Raw genomic sequence first — 23,623 nt, 5'->3', positions numbered from 1 at the left:
CAGACCATCCTGTATGTATAAGCTTTTGTGTGTTAAAGGACATGCTTCCACACAGCAGAGATAATGGTGGCCGTCTGAGCAGAATTGACATGACAGCGAAGTTTAACACCATCCCTGCTGTCACTTGACCTTTTTTCACGCTGCGTAGTGACGACAATGTTTCAGTAAATTGCAGCCACGAATGCGTTTGAGCAGAACTTTCAGCAGGACAAACTGGGACCGTTTCACTTGAAATAAAATGCACGAAAGGATTATAATGACTTTAGTGCGCTGTGCTATGTACTTCACTGCAAGCATGAGTTTGACATTTGTAACTTTAAATGACCGTAGGTAAATTGTCGTAGCATTTGGTTTAAAGTGGATACATTATGGCTCAAACCAAAAGGGGATGCAGTACAGCAGAATTATGGTTAGAATGCATTGGTGGAATTGCCTATTAAATATTGTTGGGCAAAGATGATGCAGTGAATCGTTGGCGTGATCATCTAAAGCTTAACCGTGTGTTTAACGCAGATTGGAACTAGCCTTGAGGGAGGGCTTATACATTAAATCATTTTCTTTTTTTGCTTTCCTTTTTTTAAATGTTTGCAGGGGTTTTTCAGCAACAGCTCCCTGTTTGTGAATTCTCCTCTACAGCCTACTATTATGAAATAATGTATGACTAGGTATAGGCGTTTTACATTGATGGCTTTTTTGCTCCATTTTCCCTGTATTGAATGTTTGGGGATAATTTTTAGGGTTGAATAGATGCTGCTTTTCAATATGTGTTTATCATACATGAATTTTATAGTTTGTGGATCATTCCAGGCCCAATTCAGTGAATAGCAGGGTTTCATTATACAGTACAATAGATACTGTAAGTATTAAATAAGAAATATTGTTTAATCCTTGTGTACCACTTGACCAGATTTCAAGGTAGAGGTGGGATTATAACAGGGATAAACTTGAGCCCTTTCTTGTTTGCCATGGTGAAGGACAGACTGACAGATGAGTTTAGACAGGAATCTCCATGGAGTATATTTGCAAATTACTTTGTGATCTGTGATAAAAGTAGGCAACAAGTGGAGGAGAAGCTAGAATGGAGGAGGTTGCCACTGGAAAAGAGAGGGATGAAGGTTAGCCGCATCATATGTGTGTATGTGTGTGAATGAGAGGGACCCAAGTACAAAAGTGACGATATCGGAAGAAGACATCAAGAAGGTGTGGGATTTTAGGTATTTAGGGTCAACGGTTCAGAGCAATAGCAAGTGTGGAAAAAGAGTGGAAGCTGCAAAGAAAAGTATCAGTTGTCATTTTTTGTGTGCGTTATGGGCCACTTAAAAATGAACAGAAGGTAACAAATGGACCGCAGTTTGGATATCCTTGATTTAGACTCCGCTATACAAATCCAGACAGTCATCGGGTTAAGCGATACTCGACCTACGCTGATTCAGTCTACCAGTGTAGTGTCTGTGTGTGCTCCGTAATTTTCAGTTTTTACCGTCCTTTTTCACATCATGGCCCCAAAAAAGAAAGCAGAATCGACATACGGGATAATGCGCTGCGTGTTTAAGTCACGGTATTGTAATCAAAGGCAAATATGATGACGTCGGCTAATTCTTCCAAATAAATTCTACTCATCTTACAAGTAACATATGACACGACATTGGGAAGCTTTTATTTTGAAGTTCTTACCAGAAGCATAGTCATGACAACACCCAACCAAACTTGATAATCTATGGTTCCAAGAGAGCGCAGACTCCAATGTGAGCAACATCGTAATGTTCTAAAATCAATCAAGCTCATTTGGAAATACAGTTCAAAATGTCAATCCAAGGCACAAAAACAATCAAAGACTGACCTTTTTTTTTCCGGCTGTTTTTTTTTTTTTTTTTCTCTTGTCGTGCGGGTGACAAAAAAGGCTAGTTGGTCGACCAGTAGACTGCGAGCGATCGATTGGGAAGCCCTGGTCTAGATCAATGACCCAAGTTTGGTCAATGAAGGATTTAATACGATTTATGTGGAAATGTGGGTTACGTTGCCAGCGTAGGAACGGAAATCATTCATAACCCAAGGACTACATGTACATATAAACACGTTTTTGGGATTGCATGGGCTAAGTGAAGCAATCATTTCCCCTGGAACTAAATGTATAGAAAAGCGCAACTCTCTGACGTCGTAAACACCGAAAGGAGGCTCTCGTTCACTGTCATGTCCCACTGCTGTCTAAAAACTGTCATTTTATTGTCAAAGCTGTCATCTATTGCGCTTTATTGGCATGTTTCTGAGAAACCTCTCCTGATTCTCAAATTCGCATTTCGTCTCGTTCTTCCTCAAGGCTGAGGCTTTATATTCTAAACATGGGTCGGTGCACCAACAAAATGGGGTTTCAGAGAAGGTAATGTGCTCTGCAGTGTTGATTAAATATTTGGCATTGAGATGTCCAAACAAACGTGGCGGTTATCCGCAATGGAAGAAATGTGGTTGTTGGAGGACAACGGAGCCAAAGGCTGCCATTGCAAAGCACCTTCGAGATGACAAAAGAGCAACAGTGGAGGAGAACCGATGAGAAAAAGAACACTGGCAAATCCCCCGAGGGGAGACAGAGGGTTCAAATCAAATGTTGCATGAAATGAGGATGAAAAATACATCTCTGTAGAATATCTGGCAAAGCAAAACATTTCTGACCGGGGGGAGCGGCGTCTTGTTATTAATGCAGAATCTGCGACCTTTCGCACGAATCACGAACGGGCGGAGGCGACGCTCCTGCGGGATCTTTTACTGTCGAAATGCGTTAAGTCGGACCAAAGATGTTAACTTTAGGAATGCGTCGGCTCGGTGAGTGACTTCGCCCAGTCAGTGCGTGTCCTTTTGAAGACCAGTTATGCTCAACTATCTCATTAGGGAAACTAACCTTCTTATTTCAGGACAATCCTGAATTTAAATTCAATCTTCCAAAAATGTTCAAGTATTTGACTAAAGGAGGGACTTGACATGTACGTGGGATTGAATGTCTGGAACGTAGAAAATGTTAAACTATATGTTTGGGATTGAATTAAGCGCGAAAGCATTCTAATACTTTAGGTTATTGAGCACTAAAGTAATCAATTTCTTAAGGTAATTAAGTGTTAAAGAAATATATTAATTTAGGTATATCTTTAAGTATTTGGATACTAAATTTATTTAGGTAATTAAGTACTTTACTTAGGCAATTACTTTGCTAAAGTATTGAAGTCGTTTCTTCAGCACATCATTATTTTATATACAGTATATATATATATATATATATATATATATATATATATATATATATATATATATATATATATATATATATATATATATATATATATATATATGTATATATATATATATATACTGTATATACTGTATATGTATGTATGTATGTATGTATGTATGCATGTATGTATGTATGATTGTAGATATGAATTATGTGCATTGTGTTTATCTGTGGACACTGTTGCTGTAAACTGGCAATTTGAAATAAAAAAAAGGTGTAAAATTTCCATATACCATCTTTTTGCGTAAATATCTGATGTTATGACCTGCGGTTTATAGTCCGATGTGGCTTATCTATGACAAAAATTGTGTTTTTACTCAATTTTTGCTGATGCAGTTTATATACCGTTGCAGCTTATAGTCTATAAAATACGGTAATTGATTGCTTTAGTTCTAAATCGTGGAAAGTAATATATTGCCTTAACACTTAATTACATAAATCAATTAATGACTTTAGTGCTAAATCACCTAAAATAATTGATTACTTTAAAACCTAATTGCATTAAGTAATTGATTACTTTAGATCTTAATTACCTAAAGTAATCTATCGTCCTAATCCTTAAATCACTAAACTAATTGATTACTTTATTGCTAAATTAACTACAGTAAATGAACAAGTTCCCAAGTTCCCAGTACTTTATCACTTGATATATATATATATATATATATATATATATATATATATATATATATATATATATATATATATATATATATATATATATATATATATATATATATATATGGTTGTCTAAAGACCAACTGATATAAAGTGCATTCATTTTTATCTGCTTTAGATCTCTACAAAGAAGTCTGTGAGAAGATACAATTATCTTCAGCCTGTTCAAAACTCGGGACCTTGGTGGATCTTTTTCTCCAGAGATGCACTTTGGAGAAAATAATCTCCAGACACAGGTAGGAAGAGTATTTTTTTCTCTTTTTGAACTTTTTTAAAGAAGACAACTGTATAAGGGGCCAAAGCCTGTAAGCATGAAACGGCCCAACAAACCCACTAAAGCTAATGGAAGTGCCTTCATGTCTTGCACGTGTAGCGTCCGATGTTCAAATGAGTCTTACGCATAGCCAGCGGTGTTTGTGGTCTTTTGACGGCTTATTTGCCACCAAAGACCCACTTTCCATAATGGCGGCAATCTGTACGGTCCAGTGCAGCCGGCCAGAACACCCCCGGCATCAGAAGTGCGCGTATTCCCCTATCGGAACCGGGCAGCCATTCCGCAGGCTCGCTCTCTCCCATTCAGGCTTTATGCGCCGGGTAATGAAGGCTTTTCTTTTCCTTTTCCCACTTGTGTGGATAACCTATTGAAACCTCGCCTTTGAAGAACCATTCAAAAGCCGACTTGTACTTTGCTGTTGGAGCTACTTGTGAGAGGGGGGTGAAAGGTCCACAAAACATCACAGCGCTAACCGACCGGAATCCATATTAGGTGCTAATGAGATACGACACGTATTTTGAGAAATGTCTTTTGCCCACTTTCGCTCAATTATTGATGTTTTTGTTATCACATTCAGGCACGCAAAACACATTTCCGGTGACACTGTTTTTGTTCATATATCGAATAAACGAACAAGACAGGATGCGTTGTGATTTGAAATTTCATGTATTAGTTTCATAGATTTGTCCAGTCCTTTGATTGTTACATCAAAGGCATTTCACATCAAAGGGAAAGCATTGAAAGAAGACACTGAAATTTTATCCGGGTGGAAACAATATGTCAAAGTTCAAAATGGCATGACCACTAATAATGCTATCAGGAGTAGGCCATCCCTTGGCAAAAATACTGCGAGTAGAACATAGAGGAATTTGTTCAAAAAATGGACACAATACTGCACAAGGGTTAAATGAGTTTCATTTGCTCATGAGTATGTTGGATTGGAATGCGAAATTTCATCAACATCACACCCTTTTTCCACAGTGAATCTTCCAAATTTTGAACTTTTTGAACTATATTATGGCATAGAATAACCTAGAGCATCTTGTGATTAAATCAGAGGCCGGGAAAAGTTATTCAAACGAGAGATGGGGAACAAAAATTGTTTGTTTTTTTTCTCTCTAATTGCAAGTAGGTATTTTAGCCAGGAACTTGAGTCAAATCAGCATTTCACGGGCTACCTAAAATGATGTGGCGGGCTGGATCTGGCCCACGGGCCTTGAGTTTCACACTTGAGATCTCGGAAATTGGTTAATTTTTCTTACTTTCCGAAGGATGCTACTGAAACATAAGCAATTCAAACCAAAATGTTTGACTCCCTGTTCAGCTTCAGCTATGGATCCTTGATACATGTTTTGTACGTTCTGTTGTGAAAGGCATGCCGACCCAGTTTCGGTTTCATTGGTGAAATTAGGGTTTGGGGCCTTCATTTCTCTAACTTTCCAGAGGTGCATTGTTGAATGAATTACACAAGACTTCCTGTTCAGTTTCAGCTATGAAACTAGCGGGGCTTAATTTTTCTAACCTTCTGGAGGGGCTTTTCTTGATACAATTTTGACTGATTTAAATTAAAATGGTTGCCTTACTGTTCAGTTTCAAGTATGGATCTTTGAGATCTTTTCTTTTTTGCGTGCTGAAGCTTCATTTTCTAACATTCCTGGGAGCGCTGGTCGATTGAGTTTTGGGCGGGGACTCGTTTTCGAAACTCCGCAAATAGGTCAATTTTGACCATGATATGCAACCCTGCCAAGATTGTCGAGTTTTGTGGGCATGTTTAGTTCCTCGATCAACAATCAAGTGATTTCAAAAGTGCCTCGGCAGTGTTCCACATTGTGAACGGACGGCGGTCAAATAGGGCCAGCGGTACAGTGACACGTTGGTGTCTGTGTTGTAAAAGTGTCAGTGTGATAGTTGGAAGCTTTATAGGGAATCTATGAGTCACCTCCAGTGTTCCCTTATGCTGTCTCGCAATGATCCCTCCCCCCCCCCCAACCCCCCCTCTCCTCATTTTGCCAAGAAGCCACGCTCCGAAATGAAACAAGCAGCCAAACACATCAGAAATCTACAGCGTCTGGCCGCACTAATGACAGGATATTGCATGCACAGCGAGTGCCTCTGCAGCGGCAGCCCGCCTTCGTTTGTGCCATGTTGTTTGTGGCCGCCCAAACACCATCGGCGCGCATACTCAATTCAAATTGTTCGCTTCTATCTGCAAGTGTGGACAGAGGCTGATATCAAAGCATCTGTTTCACACTTTTTTTTTAATATACTTTGAAGTCCATCCCGGTCTTGTTGCGCCTGTGTTTCTTATCTGGTGCTTTGTGGCGGTGTAGGTGCCTCCATCTCTGCGGACCCTTCTCATCCATACCAATGACTGCCCCTTTTTTATTTGATGTCATTGAAAATGCAGCTACCTCTCGCCGGGTAGACAAGGCAGCCGAAGAAAGGTGGGGGGAGAAGAAGAAAAGAATGGGGGAGCAGAAGTGGCCAATCAATTGAGTCGAAATGGAACTATGGCTCTCGGGGAAGGAAACATTGTGCTCATCGAGGTCCCGAATTGCTTTTGGCGGGGGGTGACACCGAGGGCATGCGTGCTCCGGTTAAATCAACGCATATTAAACCGCCGCGTTTATCACAGCAGGAATGAGGCCTTGAAAAGCAGAATGGCTATTTGTTCAGGCCTTTCACTTGCTCAAGTTGAGCAAATATATGTCTTATTAAGTTGAACTTTTTAACTTTTAGCTCATCACGTCCCGTCAGAGGCTGTCTCATTGGAATCAATTCATCGAAGTCCTTGCTTTTGCACTTAAATTGGACGCAGTAGAACTTAAAGCACAAAATTTCCCTTTTCGACTCAAATGCTTCATAGCGTATTGTTGTGAGGGATGAAGTGTTTGTGCATGTTTGGGAATGTTTAGCCAGTTAATAAAGCCTTTGCCTGGCTTTTGGCCCCCCTTTTTTCAAAGTTGGACACTGGACCAGAGCAAGTGACGAGAAGCTAAGTGCTAAGCTAGCTAATTTGATAGACGCAACGCGGATATAAACGTTTATGAAAAGCGAAAAACCACCATTGATGTTGTCCAATGTACGATGAGGGGTTTTGGAGGTTAAAATAAGTGATTTTAGAATAAATATGAAAACCTTCCATAGGTTTACATGGCTAAGGGCAATTTAGAGTGTCCAATTTACCTGGCATGCATGTTTTGGAATGTGGGAGGAAGCCGGAATGCCCGAAAGAACCCACACAGGCTTGGGGAGAACATGCAAACTCCACACTGGAAGGTCGGAGCCCAGTGAATTTGAACAGAGGTCCTTGAGTCGAGCCCCCTCTAAATTGCTTCACCAAGCTATCGTATTTTTGCACATATAAAGTGTAATGATTTAGTTTGTTGCATAAATTATTGTTTTTAATTCAAACCAAATTCTCAGATTCAAATTTTTTGCTTCACCTATTATTTGCATTATTATTCTAGAATTGTTTCTTTTAAAACATTTATTCAGATGCATTTTTTATTTCACTTGCAAATGTTTCAAGCAATGCGTTTTCATTGAGTCCTAATTTAAGAACACTTTTTGTTTCCACTATTCGAGCCGCAGCGTTGACGTCATTTTAAATTGCTTTTTCCTTCACAAATATTTGCTTCGATTTTTATAACTCGCAATCAAGCGGCGGTGCAAATACATCTTTTATTTATCTCTATCTTGTTAATGTAATGGCCTTCTTTAGCATTTGTCTGTGCCAAATAACACCTCACTGTTGCTAATTGGCCCAAGTTGCTGGTAATTAGCAGTAAGTATTAGTGAGGCGTGGGGCTGATTTCATTTAATGCTGATGCTGCATTCCAGCAGAATTTCTAGTGATGGATCATTTCTTTATTTTTAGGTGAGGGCGTAATTAGAGTCTTGGGAGCAAAGGTTGGGCGGGAAATGCGTATTTGTAACCGCAAACTACCTCCTTGCTCACTCGCTGCTTGGTATTCCGCTTCGGCGTCATACTTTGTAAAACTTTAAATGACTTTGCACCCCACGCCATCCCGCTCATACAGTCCCAATATCTCACTTTATTGTTCTTCACTGGATACGGAGTCCTTCAGCGCTGGCTGTTTGAGCTGAGACAAGGGCGAGAAAATATTCTCATCATGAAGCAAAACCCTACTTTGAGTGACACCTTTATCAAGACAACAAGCCACTGCAAATGGCATCCATGTATGCTGGATCTTTGAATGACAACAATGTGTATGTGTGAGTAAAGTGCACCAATTTTGTACTGTTAAAGGAGATGTATTTTAGAGCATTTACTTTTAAATGGCTTGAAAAAAAAATGGTCATCTTATGTACCGTACTTTCCGCACTATAAGGCACACCTAAAAGCCTTCATTTTTTTCTAAAAGATGATGGCGCGCCTTATAATCAGGTGCGCCTTATACTGTATATGGATCAATATTGAGGTTGGGATTCTTTTGTGTGTTTACAGTTGAACAAGATTGGTCATATTGACATTGAGTTATTATGCTATTGAGAATTAAGAGATATTATTTGAGTTATTATTGTTATTACTTTGAGTATTACTATATTGTGATTGAAAAAGTTTTAAAATATGTCATTAATTGAGGGTGCGCCTTATAATCTGGTCCAACTTATATAAGGAAAAAGTTTTAAAATATGTCATTATTGGAGGGTGCGCCTTTCAATCAGGTGCGCCTTATAGTGCGGAGAATACGGTACTCATTTATATACAAACTGTGGAGCAAATTATATAGATACACAGATACTCAGACCCCGCTTATTCCTTTGTGTCCATTTTGTCTCAGCAAGACAGTACAGATCATTACACTTTAAAATGTACCTGATACGTATCGCATCAAACTGCCATTTCAGTGGGCCCCCGTGTTACGAGATTAATCCGTTCCTCAGTTGGGGTCGTAAAGCAAATTGGATTGTATGACGGGCAATCCAAACCTTTGTTAAATAGCTAATGCGTTTAGAACCCCAGGTAAAAACGTCAAAATTGTACAAACATCGTAAAAATTGGTACCAAAATAGTATAGTAAGTGCTACATATATATAATATACATGTATACAATCAGAGAACATCATAAATAAAATATATAGAAAGGATTTATTTATCTTTGAGTGCCGCTTGTTATGCCCATATTGCCTAATAAGGGTTATCTCCAGCCTCATTTCCATATAAATCATCTTCTTACATCACTATCCATCTTGGGACCCATGGCTTATCCTTTCAACTTTGAATTAAGCAGTAAAATGCACTATAAATACGGTTTTGTAAGGGACGGCAACTGAAAATAAGTTTAATTACCTAAAAACGCCTGCAGATGTAGACGAAACACAAATACAGCCAAGCCCCTAGGGTCATGGAAAATATCATAAAGAGGAGATGAAAAACTCAGTAATCCATGTCGCAACATGAAAATAATAAGTCAGGGACATTGTAACACAGGGGTCCACTGTGTGTGTGTGTGTGTGTGTGTATATATATATATATATATATATATATATATATATATATATATATATATATATATATATATATATATATATATATATATATATATATATATATATATATATATATATATATATATAGCAGTATTTTGGACCAACTGGACTTTTTCTTTTTCTTGAGATAAAATTATATTCATTTGAAACAAACAAACAGGACGGACCTAAGTGAGCTCTGGTGAGCTTTCGTCAAGCAGACAGCAGAGCAACGCAGGAGTTTAATTTAATCCTGCACTTCAGGGACTTAAGACATGAGTGGCAATAACACCCGAAGGTTTAAACGTAATTTTCCAGGCCATCAACTGACCATCAACACGGCACGTTCCTTCCCGCCTTCGAGCCAAAGCATGTGGTAACAATGATTTTGGTTGCTGACAAAGGCAAAAGTTAAGAAGCAAAGAGTGTAAATGTACGCACCCTGAGTGGATCCAATAGACGCGTTTCTTTGAGCCAAATTTGGAAATAGAGCGATTTAATATTTGCTGAATGGATATCTTTTTGGCTTAAAATACAAGAAAATTGCATATGACTGGAACAGAGGAGCGAGATAAATATTTGCTGTATTCATCACATTGTTTCCTTACTCACATTTTTGCCTCCGTCTTATATTATCCATCCATTCTAGCAACTTATCCCAACAGGCTTAAGAATAGTACAGAAGTACACCCGTGACTGGTCGCCATCCAATTGTCTGTCACACATAGTCAAGCGACCATTTCCACTCTCAGCCACACTAGTTTGCAAATTTAAACGTTTTGTAACAGCGCAGAAGCGTTAACTTTCAACTAGCAACGGCTAGTTTCTATGCTGCTCTGAAAGATTAAAAAAAATAAACAAGTCTGTGCTCATGTTTGGAAGCTGTGAGGTGCATGCCAAATATAATAAAAAAAAGTAATATTAATTCAACCATTATGGAAAACAGCCAGTGAAAACCAGGCGCCACTCTTGACACCGTTTATTTAGACAATTGTGATGCTAATAAGAGGACAAACTGTGGTTGAAAATATCTTTATGGTCAAACTATTTCCAAGCGTGCTGATAAATTATTTGCAAAATGTCCACCACGGCCTATTACCGGGAATCAACCCATACCGATACCTGATTTTATTTCAAGGTATTGTCACTCGTGACGGTGACCGCTATTTTCGGCCCTCTTGTGTTCGTTTTACTATCTGAAATTCAAGGTATCAATTTTTGATGTAAATCCTTTTATTAAAGATTTCTCTAAGTACAATATATGTATGGAAATAGAAAAAGCCAACAGAAAATTGCAGTAATAAAACAACAATGCTTTAATTAGATATTTTGATCTTTTTATTTTAAATTCTATGTCATTTTTTGTTTAATTTTATGTATTAGTACTTGGTATTGGTATCAATCACTATTTAGCTTTTTATTGTTATTTTTTTATTCATCTATTTATTTATTTATTTTATTCAACGACACTTGGTATCAAACTTTTTGTCCACGAGTATAGGCCATAAAATTAAATAAATTAATAAACATAAAATACATTTGAAATAGAAAGCTGAAGCTCACTCATAATCAAATTTGATAAATCGAAAAGCAAAATTAACATTTGACCATCATGAAAGCAGTAATGAATTATCTTTGCATGTCAGCTACCTGCCAATACACATACATTAAAAGACCCTTATTGTTTGTTCATGCTTCTTGGAAAATGTTCTGACATTTAGAGAAAAACATCACTGAATGCCATGAAAGCAACCTCTAGTTAATTAACACAAAACGCTTATTAAATTACGCGCCATTTAAGTAGCGTGCTCTCCCTGCCTCGGTGCAAACTGCTTGACACAATGTGCTTTTTTTGTCAAATATAGTTGTTTTTTTCTGGAACATTTGACCTTTATCCTGTGTTGAGGCACAGCAAGTCTATGACAGAATTCTTTGGCATTACAAGACTTTGGTGACGTTTGGCTGGAAATAATTTGTTGGCGGCAGCTGACCTTGCGCAGCCCTGACGCAGCCAATCAGTGATGAAAATGGGATGCGGGTTGGAACCGGTAGAAAGCTGACGAAAGCATGGGGGGGATGCCACTTTCGTTCAAAATCAAGAGAGATTTCTCAGCTATCCTTGGAAGTTCTCCACGGTGCCTGTCGCTTGCATTTCAGAGTCCGAGCTTGCGCTTTCCATTTTGACCCCAATGCGCCGAAGATCCTTTTGGAGAGAACAGCAACAAATCGTATTGACATCGGCGAGACTAATGTCCGTTTGAAGTCTTTATCCGTCGCTTTGCTCTTTGAAGATAATATATATCTGAATTAAGTATGAGAGAAATAAGGGAGTCGCAGAAAGATGCTGCTGCAGCGTTCTGGCTGGCGATTGAGATGTTTTCGTTGATGGCCGCTGGCTTGAAAAAAGCCATTGAATGAATATGTTATATCAATCAATCAATCAATCAATCAAATTTTATTTATATAGCCCTAAATCACCGAAGTCTCAAAGGGCTTCACAGAATGAAAAGAGGTCATACAGAGACATCTTTTCAATGTAAGGTACACAACAGCATCCCCTGTCAAAGCTCCCAGAAGGGGAAGGAAAAACTCAAAAACCCCAATTTGGGGAAAATCAGAAACCTCCAGAAGGGACCACAGGTGGGAGGAGCCCCCTTCCAGGCCCACAGGTTGAAGTGGATGCTGCATGTACCGAACACAGAAACAATATAAATTACAGAAAACATATTGTGCTATATAGTGCAGTGATGTCTTGACAGCAGGCAAAGCCATTGGGCAGGAACCATCCCGCATTCCAGCCAGGTGGACCGCAGACGGCTAGACTCCTAACCCGTGATGGTCGACCAGCGCAGGACCCAATGGAGGCGGTCAAGTCAACCCTCACCATCTAGCTGGCCCCCTCTCCCGGCCGGAAGAGGGGGGCAGGAAAAAAGAAGAAGGCTGCAGACAGGCTAATTTAACTAAATGCTTTTGAGTATAGATGTGTTTTTAGTCGGGATTTAAAGATTTCTACCGAGGTGGCTGCGCGAACTTCCATAGGTAGGGCATTCCATAGTACTGGCGCGCGAATGGAAAATGCCCTTGATCCCGCAGACTTCTTTTTAGCCCGTGGGGTCGATAGCAAACCGGCATTTTGTGATCGAAGTTGTCGGGACGGAACATAAGGTGATACTAAGTCGACGAGATAGGAAGGAGCTAAACCGTGTAAAATTTTATAAGTAATTAACAACACCTTAAAATCACATCTCACGTGTATTGGAAGCCAATGCAGGTCAGCTAGAATCGGAGTAATATGATCAAACTTTCTCGTCCTTGTCAATAGTCTCGCCGCTGCATTCTGTACACACTGCAGGCTTTTAATGTGAGACAGGGGAAGGCCAGAAAACAAAATGTTGCAATAGTCTAGGCGCGACGTAACAAATGCATGAATTAATGTTTCTGCATCGCTAAGAGAAAGAATAGGGCGAATTTTAGCTATATTGCGGAGGTGAAAAAACGCCGTTCTTGTCATGTTATTAATATGTGTTCGAAAGGAGAGAGTTGAGTCAAATATCACGCCGAGATTTTTTGCAGAACTACTTTGGGAAATAATACAGTTTTCTAGGTTCAGCGTGGTATTCTTAAGCAGGTGCTGATGATGAGCAGGGCCAATAAATAACATCTCAGTTTTATTAGGGTTGAGAAGCAGAAAATTGGAAGACATCCATTGTTTAATCTCGGCGAGGCAAGCCTCCAGTTTACTGCACTTGCACGGATCCGTTATTTCTAAGGGCATATAGAGTTGGGTATCATCAGCATAACAATGAAAACTAATAGCATGTTTACGTATAATATCGCCGAGAGGAATCATGTAGATGTTGAACAGTAAGGGGCCAAGTACTGACCCCTGCGGGACACCACATGAGACGGAGAAAGACTCAGAGATCGCGTCGCCATAAGAGACACTATGCGTCCTTCCCAGGATGTAAGATCTGAACCAAGAAAGTGCTGATCCCGAGATACCAACACATGATCTAAGACGTTCTATAAGAATATGATGATCAGAACCCAAGGAGTATTTTTTTCATGTAGCTTTACAGCTACATGCAGATCAAACACGTATGGATAAATATTACATTTATATTGTATGTAGGAGTAAAAAACTGCAATTGCCTCAAGTCTACTGGCATTGAATGACTGGTGCTGAGTCATAGTTGAATCGTTGGCACTAATTTGAGTCAAGAGTCGAAATGGCTGGAGTCAACTCGAATCACAGTCGAATAAATGGAGTCAACTTGAGCCGGATTTGAATGGATTAACCCGAGTCAACTCCAGTGAAAGTTGAATTGACTGACTCCAGTCAGAGTCGAATGAGCCCACTCGTCTCAGAGTCGAATGATTGTGGTCGACTCCAGTCATAGTTGAATAGGTCAACTCGAGTCAGAGTCGAATGACTGAAGCCTACTCGTGTCAGAGTTGAATGACTGAGGCCGACTCGAGTCGAATTACTGAAGTCGACTTGAGCCAGATTCGAATGGGTTGACCCGAGTCAGAGTGGAATGGGTCAACTCCAGTCGGAGTTGAATTAACAGACTCCAGTCAGAGTCGAAAGGGCCAACTCGAGTTAGAGTCGAATGACTGGTCGACTCGAGTCAGAGTCGAATCAGTGGAGTCAACTCAAGTCTGAGTCGAATCACCGGAGTCGACGCACGTCGCGTCTGAGTCAAAGTCAAATGAGTCAACCCGAGTCTTAGTTGAATGAGTCGATCGGAGTCCAAGGACTACATCATAGTCCTCTTGAAGTCGACTCGAGCCTGGATCATGTGACCCGGGTCAACTAGGTCGACTGGGTTGACTCTACTCAGTCAAATGACTTTAGGTAACGTTTAGATAATGTGATATGGAGACAGCTAGAGACATTCAATGAGGCCTTGCCTCATTGAATGTCTCTAGCTGTCTCCGTGTCACATGACTCCGTGTCACATGATTCGAGACCAAGTCAAATGACTCCAGATGACCCGAGTCCAAGTCGTATGAATTTTAAAATATTTTTTAATGATGATTTTTCATATGAATCTTTTTTTCAACCTAGCAACTGCATAAAGCAACTTAGAAATCAGTGCACTTGTTGCAGGTAACTACAACATCTTATCTGAGTGTGTAAAACAGCATTTAGATATTATTTGTTGTGAGTGTTCCTTTACCCTAAAAACACTTCGCTCTGACATCTGATTGTTTACTGGTAAAGCGCAGATTGTTGCATTAGCGTGCACCTTGTAAATTTCCATCTTTCAATTTATTCAGGAGCTTAGCGAGAGCCTATCAGACTTTGCGGAAGAAGTGGTGTACACTTTGGGTTGTTGCTAGCCAGAGAGCACATGGAAAAATAATAGTCACACCTACTTCAAGTCTTCTATGATCTGATTCTGAAACGCGGAAAACAAAAAGAACATTCTTGGTTCCTCCTTCAGACAAATTGAGTTATGTCAGATGTAGCAAATGACAGCGAATGAAACCACCCATGGAGGTGAAATAAATAGTTTAACATCCCCGGTACGAGTGAATGACATAAACCCGAGTGAGTAGAAAACCAGGAGCGCCTTTTTCCCCGCGAAATAAAAGCGCCTTCCTCCTTCTTGACATGAGCGTTATTGTTTCTTACAGGGCGCATTCCCCGAGGGCCCCAAAAAGACATAATAGAGAGCTCCTACTTGAGTGTAAAATAGGAACAAAAATTCTTTTTTGTGCGCCGCAACGAACGACTCGAGATCTCACGGCGAGCCGACTGATTCACCGCTGTGAGGACTTTTATCCCTGTTAGGGTGCAGGGTGCAACATAAATCCTCCAAATACTAATGGACTTTAGATGAGATCCTCCGACACGCGGGGCTCTGATCGCATTGAATCAAAATTAGCATTTTTATTGCCGCAGTTTCCATTTTGAAAACTCCGGCGGCAACGCGCGCCGGCGCGCTATTTGCTTTGCAGATTGTAACAAAGAGCGTTGAGGAAATGTTAGTTAAAGAGGGAATCTAATGTATGCGGCGTTAGCGCTTCTCGCATCTGGCGGATTGCATTTAAATCGCCACTCTCCATGTAAGGACGCTAACGAGCGACTTAATGACAGGTTTAATCAAGAGCACGCGAGATGCAAATTCTCCATAAAGTGATAACGGCCCCTCTTTAACAGATGCTCCTTGTTGACATCGCCTGTTGCTGTCTGTTTGAACAAATAGTTGCTAATGAACATGCTTGTTTCACTTTTAGAGATGCCTTTAACTCATTCAATGCAAGAGATGTATTTTCACGTCATTTTAAGCGTCAGAACATTAAATCCCAGGTATTTACGTATTAAACTGATACTTAAGTACTTAATTTGCATTAACAAGGATAACGCTTAGGTTTTTATTTGTATAAACTTGGGACTTTAAAAAATAATCTGATTTTCCAACATTCTCTTGCCAAGATTGTTTTTGTAAATGATTGACTTTGGAAGGAGGCGGGGCTTAGGAATGACCCAGAATGGTGAAGGCGTTCTCTCAGTGCTTATGTCACAGTGTAAATGTCTTTATGTTGTAGACGTAAATATATCTAAACATGAATAATTCTCCTCTCTACGTTGACATTTCCTTTTGCTTCCTGTTGTTTGAACAAATAGTGGCTAATCAACACGCTTGTTTCACTATATATATATATATATATATATATATATATATATATATATATATATATATATATATATATATATATATATATATATATATATATATATATATATATATATATATATATATATTGGCTGTTTTAATAAATGTGGGGATTTTTTTTTTCTTTGGCCTCTGCATTAATATGAATTCAGGTCTTGCACTGAAATTGACCGGGTGTTATGCAGAATTTTCTAGAAGGGTTAGATCCTTTGTATTTGGGTAATCATGCTAACAAACACATTTCAGAAATAGCAATACTATTACTGGATCATTTTCACCCAGATTCTGTTGTCAAAAAAATTACAAAATAAAGTAACAATAATGCATACATACAGTATGCCATTCATAATTTATGCTGATTATTCCTAAACCAAGCAAAGCTAATAAAAAATTATTTTCAACATTTACTTTATCTATTAAATGGGCCAATTTGACCCTCAACATAACAGGAGGGTAAAAATTGCGAGTTCCTATCAATACCTGCTATCAGTAATTGAGTATTCATATGGATAGCGAAAGTGGTATCAAACCTCCTCGAGTAGTAATATGAATCCATTGGTATGTCAAATAGATTCGTGAAGGCAAAAAGAGTCATAAAAGGTATTTAAACTCACACCTGCAGAAACGGTGGCAGATGGTCCGAGATCCTACTTCTTTAAAGGTGACCGACCTCACCTTTCTAATCCTGCAGGCGATGGAGCAAAGCCTCAATTACCTCCCTTTGTTATCGCTAAAGAACACGCCCGAGTGTGTCCTCCGAAAAGGCCACGTGCGCTTAACATGCGCTTCCTTTGTGTGGCATTGGCGCAGAGGAGACCGTGTCATACAGGCGGCGATGATTGATGGGAAAAAGTCCCTCTTTGGGATTAAATGATGATGGATATTATTAATTGCCTTCTTCTGTGATGTGAAATTAAAAAAAAAAAAATCTGGGAGTGAGAAGTCCAGTGGCAAACTGCTGCCTGTCACAGCACTAGCTCACGTCCATTCATTTCATTCATGACTGGCTTTTTCATCGCAGAGAGGACATTATGGGATGTATCCTTGAGCTTTTATTCACACCTTCCGTGATGTACTTGAGTTGTTGCTCCCACAGACATGAGCTCCTGAGACCCAACCTATTTCTGTCCACTTTTGTGTCAATTTTGTCTCAGTGGGACAGCAAGGTTAATTGCTTCCCACTCAAATATCAATAGTGGAGCAACACATATAGATCGACAATATAAGAATGCTCTCAGGCAAATATTTCATCTTTTTTGTGGAAAATACGTTTTACAACATCTTACTGGCTCACACCTGAGACGATACTCCTAAGACCCGGCTTCTTCATTTGTGTCCACTGCTGTGTCCATTTTGTCTCAGGAAGAAAACTAAGTTGATTGTGTCCCTCTCAAACACAAATAGTGGAGCAACACAACTAGATAGACAATGTAAGAATGCTTACAGGAAAATATTTTATCTTTTTTATTGCGGCTCACACCTCAGACTATTTATGTGTGATTCTTTATCCGCAACCCTGCCTCTTCACTTGTTTCCACTATTGTGGCCATTTCGTCTCAACAAGACAGTGAAGTTAATTGTTTTCCACCCAAACACATGACACATCACTGAAAAGGCTGGGATGTCCTCCACTGAGCACACTAGGACTTAGTAGGGTAACTCCACTGAATCAAAAGATATTGACAAATAAATTGTCCTCTACAATGGACACAAATAAGCTGCCTCTCAGGCTGGTATGGCGCTGGTTGTGGGTATGAGTAAAGATTGCAATTACTATAACGTACATGCTAGTTTTGCTGGTGTTTTTTATGTTATGTTAGCATGATGCTAGTTTTATTGGACAATGTTTGATTGCACATTGTGATGTTAAAATCTCAACTTAATACACTTTATTTTGGAGCAAAGCAGTCCTCCCCCAAGTGTCTCCAGTTGCTCCAAAATACTGCCTCTCATTTTCTAACTGGAACTTGTAACAACAATTCTGGCCTCCTTTTACTGTTTTTTTGTTTCTTTTTCAAGGGCTAATCACTTTGAATGTGTGTTATAAAAACATGAATGCAATACTGCATAAATGATTTATTACACTTTTTTTTCTTCATTTCTCTGTAAGTGGGTCAAGACTTGATACATATCGGAAACGCTGGTCCCAAGGTAACAGCATTTGGGAACCGCTGCTATAGATTTAAGTAAGTCAGTAAGTTCAACCTTCAATGAGGTCAGTCTGACGGAACACGCGGCATAAATTCTACACTGATTGGTGTGAAAGTACGTGAGCATGTACCTAATATAAGCTAATTAACCTTGTTGTGAAGAACAATGTCTGTAATGTAAGAGTGGCTGTCTTCCGGATATAAATGGACATGAGGGGGTGTCAACAAAGAGATGGTAACCACAATGTGCGTCAGTTGTCGTATGCATACAAATGTAAGCGGCAACCTCTTCTGGGACACCGGTTGACCTTCAAGCTATAGATTCTGTCTTCTTATTTTCAAGTATTTCTCAAATGCAATCCTTTAACATTATATGTGTCCGCATGCGTGTGGCCTAAGTGTGTTGGTCATTTTGAATAACATTCTCGCGTTAATTTGCCCACAGCTGTCTGCAATAAGAAAAACTTTTTGAAATTATTTCATCTAAATATATAGTACTAAAAAATTAATAACTAAAAAAAAAAGTACCATAGATTTGCCGTGTATCCGTACAACCAATTGGGTCCACTGTGGTGAACATTTGTTTTTGGTCTATATCTTTTGACTCATTTGAGCTACTCAATTTAGGCCTAGTGTCCTCTGTGGAGGACATTCCGGCCTTACCTATCTTAACTCATGTGTTTGGGTGGGATGCAACTACCTTTTCGGTCTCGCTATGACATAATTGACACCACAGTGGACACAAATGAATAGGCTCAGTTACAGGAGGGTATACGGCAAATATAAATTTTCTTAAAAAAAAAAAAAAAAAAAAAAGAAAAAAAAATATAAAAAGATCCATATTCGTGTTTGCGTGTGTGTGTATGTATAATATATATATATATATATATATATATATATATATATATATATATATATATATATATATATATATATATATATATATATATATATATGTTATGTATTAGTAGCAGGCTAATATCGATATATTGCAATACAAAGTGTTGCATGTACAGTATTGCAATACGACGTTCAGTTACCAATATATCGCATATGCCTTATTTTTGTAAATTTCATTTTTATCAAAAAATGAAACCGCTCTAGAGTGGCTCTCGTATTATGATTTTTGTCATATTGTGAATGGGGTTTAATGTATAAATCATTCCAAGAGTTTCAAAAACACCACATTAAATTTTAAAAATACAATACTTTACATTACCTTTTTTTTTTTTATAGATTTGTGTATTTAGGGAGTAGGGATGTTGACTAAATCTGTTCAACCTCCACTGAAAAAAGGAACCTCCAACATTGCTTGCGCCGTGCCCTCGACACGCGTCGGGAAACGAGGCACGACAAAGACGTATCGATGCAAGGAGCCATTTCGGAGCATGGGTTCAATCCCATTGATGAGCAAAAAGCCCAATAATTGGCAAGCGCGCTAATGTTTTACAATCACTTTATGCCACCAATTTGAGTCCTCCTGCGGGATCCATGTCCGTGGCGGACTAATCCATACCGCTCCCTGCGTTAATCCATTTCGATAACTCTTCCACTCTGCCGCCATCGAGGAGACGTCCACGGGACCTCTTGCACTCGCTTTGAACTCAAAGCTTCAAAGTCGCCCTCGCTTGCTCCGCCACGCCATCAATCAGGACGGCGACTTTGCCGCGGTCCGTTTCGTTGGCGCTCCAAGCAAGAACCGAATTCTAACAGAGGCCTTGGGCGGTGACGGGCCGTAAAGAGCCTCGCTGCTTCCCAACAAGCCACGCCGTAACATTTCACTAGTGCGGTAACACTTTAATCAATGGGCGGTTATAAACATGTATTAAATGCTTTACGACACACTAAAGTCTGTCTCCCTTTATGGGACGGTCATGCGTTTAATAATTCATTCTTCATTAGCACATACAGTTTCCGTTCCACTTGCTGTTAGAAATAAATAGCGTGCTTGTTTGCTCGTCTACTTACATTCAGCATTTGCATATAGATAAAATTAAAAAATCCCACAGATGTATATGTAACGTTAAAGTCATTCAGTTTCAATGACGTAGCTTTTGTAGTTTTTTTTCAAGTCATTTGTTCCCCAAAAAGTAATTTATGATATGTCTATATGTAATTTATCATATATATATCAAAATCAAAAATGTGTCTTTGGGATGGAATGAGTTTAGAGGTGGTATTTGCATATTTGGCTGCGTTACTGTCGTCTGCGCAACGTTAGTTTTGTCTGGCACTCATTTACTACAAATCCTATTAAAACTTTCAGAAGTTAGTTCTTCGACAGTGACCCATACCCAAAAAAATGTAATAGGCATGTTGGATACCACTTTTTTTTAGGCCGATACCAATGAATCTTGAAATGTCACTAATATGATACCACTAGTACTTCAACCAAACAAAACTGCTTACCCCTCCAAAAACAATCATCATTTTAGACTAGGGATTGGCAAGAACCAATACCTGGTATTATACAATTCTTTCTTTAACTATTTAGATGAGTTTTTTTTCAATAAAATGTTCCATTTTTGTTTAACTATTTAAGCAAATAAAGATACAGTAAATGTTGCTCGGTGCAATATTGCTACTTTGGCATTTAACGGGTTAATGTATTGGACGTTTGTGGAGGCTGCCGATACCAGTCACTGATATAGAGGCAAAACAAACAAAAAAAAATAGAAAATCTGATGAGTAAGTCCTTGTAGACTATATTGTGGAAGACATCGATTGATCAGAATCTGAGTCATCAAGAAAATTCTTTGTGAATTAAATAAATTTTAATAAGTCAAAAGTATTGCTGAATACTCAGTGAACAGGCGTAAAAAAATGGTATAAAACATCTGCATTTTAAACATATCGTCCAGTTTATGAGATATGACGTCCACATTTGCGTTTTTTTCCTTCAGATGGATAGCAAAAAACACGACACTTGGGAGATGGTCTTTTCTTTGAACGGCAATGATAGCGCTCTTAACTCTTAAAAATAGATTAATTTTGTCACTAAACAGAGAAAAAAAAGCATTATTAATATGTATGAAAATGCAGATGTGTTTCTGTGAGAGTCTGCAGCACAGCTCATTTCCATGATGATGATGAAGCGCCGCTTTCATTACAACGCCGAGTGAAACGACTCTTTATTATTCCAACACAAGCTTGGTTAATCACACATCCTCAGGCTCGCCGTTCCGCCGTTGTCCCTGTGTTTGCGGCAAATTATGCGCCGTATCCGCGCCCGCGGCCTCGCCGGGTCGCTACGGCGTCAGATAAAGGAAACTTGTGGAAATGATAAGATGCGCTGCCTCTGATTAGCGGCATAACAAGTGACTCATTTACGAAGAAAAGGTTGTTCCAGTTTTTAAGTGTGAGTCAATGATGATTCATGAGTCTTCAAGGACACGTACCCCCAATAAAGTGTTGTGCTGCGGGTGAACACTAAGCGTAATATTCTGGATTTTTATCTCTTTAACAAGACCATTATCTGCTTCTGTACATGGACCGGGCGGGAAGCGGCCGGATGTCAGCGCGCTTTATCATCATCAGCCAATTGTGTTTTTATTTTAAAGCGAAGGAAACTGTGCATAACCTTCCTTTTTTTTTTCATCAGTTTCCCTTTTTTCCATTTTATTCTGGCTGTAAAATGCTTCATTTATTCCTTTGGTTTTATGTAGTCATTCTGATCTTCTATTAATTCCCACTAAATGGCATCCTCTTGGGTCTGAGATGACCACAGCCATATATATATATATATATATATATATATATATATATATATATATATATATATATATATATATATATATATATATATATATATATCTTGTATTTTCCACACTATAAGGTGCACCGGATTATAAGGCGCACCCTCAATTAATTACATATTTTAAAACTTTTTCAATCCCAATATAGCAATACTCAAAGTAATAACAATAATAACTCTAAACTCTCAATAGCATAATAACTCAATGTCAATATGACCAATCTTGTTCAACTCTAAACACACAAAAGAAACAGGTAAAGCTTACTTTATCAGTTCATTCCCCATCTACCAATCCCAATCTCAATATAGTGCGGAAAATATTATATATATATATATATATATATATATATATATATATATATATATATATATATATATATATATATATATATATATATATATATATATATATATATATATATATATATATATATATATATATATATATATATATGGAATAGGTATTTTTACATATATATAGGAATTTTATGTATTCAGGATGTAATTTCAATATTTTATTATTATTATTATATTATTATTATTATTAATTTCAATATATTAATCCATATTCAGGACTGTTGTTATGAAAATACAAAAATAAATGACTAATTTGGAGATACATGCTTTTCATTAAAAAGTTTCTATGTGGATCTAATTTCTATCCTCACTCACCTTATGATGCGGAGGACGTAAAAACCGTGTGATGATTTTTCATTGTTTGTGTTTATCTTTCTGCTGAATACATAATTTGGGAGAACGTTCCATGGAGAGCAGTTAATTTTTGGAAATGAGTGTTTTTATTCATCCTCTGGTCCACAAACTCAATACTTTTTTTATAGTATTGCCTTCGTCATTAAGTTTAATTATTTTTGCAAGCGCACGTAGAGCTTGCTACGGCTGCCATAAATGTACAGGGCACAATAACAACAATCACCTTCATAAGATGAGGCGTCCTTTCCCACTGTACTCATGTGCATTGACCAATGGATTAGCAAGGGATTCTCTGTGATCCTCTCCAAGGGGTGGGGGCAAACCAAGAGTTGTTGGTCTCAACTATTGGCTTGTTTTTTTTTTTTTTTTTTCGCCTATTGCAAAACGGCAGGTGACTCAAAGCGCAGCTAGCAAAATTCTCTTGTTTACCTCTGTAATCTGCTTGGAAGTCCTTGATGAACCAGAACATCCCAGATGTTTACCGCTTCCTTTGCTTGACTCTGCAAAACAATAAAACCCACACGTATAAGAAAAACTTTCTTTAAAAAAGATGTCACGTTGTCTTTGACGCCATTCGCACATGGTGCCTTCAGG

General features: G+C 38.5%; 1 protein-coding gene across 1 annotated transcript in view; it reads right to left on the bottom strand.

Annotated features, from left to right (window-relative positions):
* The window catches only part of elfn1a (extracellular leucine-rich repeat and fibronectin type III domain containing 1a), a 94,375-nt gene that overhangs the window by 10,076 nt on the left and 60,676 nt on the right, over positions 1-23,623 (bottom strand). Inside the window, exon 2 of the mRNA XM_088437918.1 lies at positions 23,459-23,529. The gene's annotated coding sequence lies outside the window, so the exon portion shown is untranslated. The remainder of the gene's footprint in view (positions 1-23,458; positions 23,530-23,623) is intronic.

This window comes from Hippichthys cyanospilos, chromosome 16 (assembly GCF_059441005.1).
Source record: "Hippichthys cyanospilos isolate Australia breed blue-spotted pipefish chromosome 16, RoL_Hcya_1.0, whole genome shotgun sequence".
Lineage (NCBI taxonomy): Eukaryota > Metazoa > Chordata > Actinopteri > Syngnathiformes > Syngnathidae > Hippichthys > Hippichthys cyanospilos.
Note: the sequence above shows the minus strand (reverse complement) of the source record. Positions and strands in the feature narration are given on the sequence as shown.